Raw genomic sequence first — 1,836 nt, 5'->3', positions numbered from 1 at the left:
TTACGGAGGCTCGAAGGTTTTATTTGAGACGTATGACAACCGCACTATCAAGAGGGGCCAAGGTGGTAGAAAGACGGTGTGGGAACACCTAAAACTCGTATACCAGTCTTACTACGCCTACCACCGAGAAATTACCTTGCATCCATCACATTTCATGTTCTCCGTGTGTGTCTAAGAGCATCTCCAGCCGTTCGGGCCCCCAGGACGCTGAAAAAGAGCCGCCTGGGGGCGAACCGGCGTTTGCTTGGCGCGTGGGGCGATTGCGTTCCCAGTCGTCGCCCCCGGGTCGCTGCCAAAATCGCGCAAACTCGGCGATCTTTCATACAAATTTGTACAAACTCGGTGATCTGGCACAAACTCGGTGATATTTCATAAAAATTTGTACAAAAACAGATGAACATGCAAACTACGCCTAGCCCTGCTACGCCGCGGCCGCCACCCACCTTCTACATGTCGAGGAACCTATAGAATTGGGTGTAGTCGTCGTCGTTGTCGTGCGCCCCGCCGGAGCCGCCATCCCTACTGCACCCCTGGCCAGGACCGCCAACGCGCGGGGCTGGGTTGGACGGCCCGGCCTCGTGAGGCATCAATGGAGGCTGACCGATGTGGGTGCCTTGGCATTGATTCCCGCGGGAACCGAGGCGATGAGAACGACGAAGCGGCGTCTCGCCGACTCGGCGGGCCCATCCCCGTTAGCGCCAAAATCACTTTCCCCGGCGCCCCCCCGCGTGCCGGGTTCCGCCTGGGTCCGTCGGCGCCAGTTTCGACCCAAACCGGCGAAAAATGGGTTCCTGGGGGCGCGACTGAGCCATTTTTTGGGCGTCGGCGGCAAAAAAACGTCTGGGGGCCTGTTGGGGGCGCGGCTGGAGATGCTCTAAGGGGTGTGTGCCCAAAAGTTGTTGGTCATCCCGTGCACACGGGATACCACGCAACCCTTTGGGTACACCATGTGCACGGGGTCCTAGACACTTGTGCCCACGGGGTGGTGTTTTAGTCTTTGGACACTGATGTCTACTATGTAACTTTTTTCTTGTAGACTATGTTGGGCCTTTAAGCGCAGAGTTTTGTAGAATAGCATCAAATTTTCCCTTCGACTGGAAAGCTGGATTTAACCCCGGTACGTACCTCTGCGTCGCGCTCCCCGTTCCCCTCCGCGTCGCCCCCTCACGTCCCCATACGCGCGTCGAGTCTAGGAGCTCGTCCATGGAGTGCTCCTTGTAGCTATGGTTGGTATGGAGGAAATAGTAATGGTGTTGCTTGATCTGATTCATGCCTACATATATCATGCTCAATTCTTACCATGATCATCCCTCCTTATTTTTGTTGATTATCTCTGTTTATTTCTGTAAATCTCATGATTTATGTCTGTATATAACAAGTGATTCTTAAGTAAATATACATACCACTGTAGCTACTGTGGTGACACATTCATGTTTAGAAAATCCAAAATGAAACAGTTTAATAGTCCACACGAATTAGGAGGGGGGAAATGTCGTCGTTCCAATTAGGCGTTGGCTACGTTTGTAGTATTATTTTACTGTTGTTGTAGCAGAAGTGTCTATCCATCTACTGTTTAGGCAAGTGTTTTTATCATCGAGGTGACCGTAATACAGGGCTAGGCAGACATGATTATCAGCAATTTTGCACTGCAATATAGCTCAAGACACACTTGGTTTTCAACACTTCTCTAGTGTGATATTGCTGCTCAGGACTCAAGGGGTTCTCTTGTACAATTCTCACCATCTGTACCATATCTAATATTATCACATGTTGAAACTTTTGTGAATTGCCATGTCATATTATGTGTAGTTTTGGGATAGGAGTACCAAATTGAAT

The sequence above is a fragment of the Triticum dicoccoides genome, chromosome 7B, assembly GCF_002162155.2.
Source record: "Triticum dicoccoides isolate Atlit2015 ecotype Zavitan chromosome 7B, WEW_v2.0, whole genome shotgun sequence".
In the NCBI taxonomy this organism is placed as follows: Eukaryota; Viridiplantae; Streptophyta; class Magnoliopsida; order Poales; family Poaceae; genus Triticum; species Triticum dicoccoides.
Note: the sequence above shows the minus strand (reverse complement) of the source record.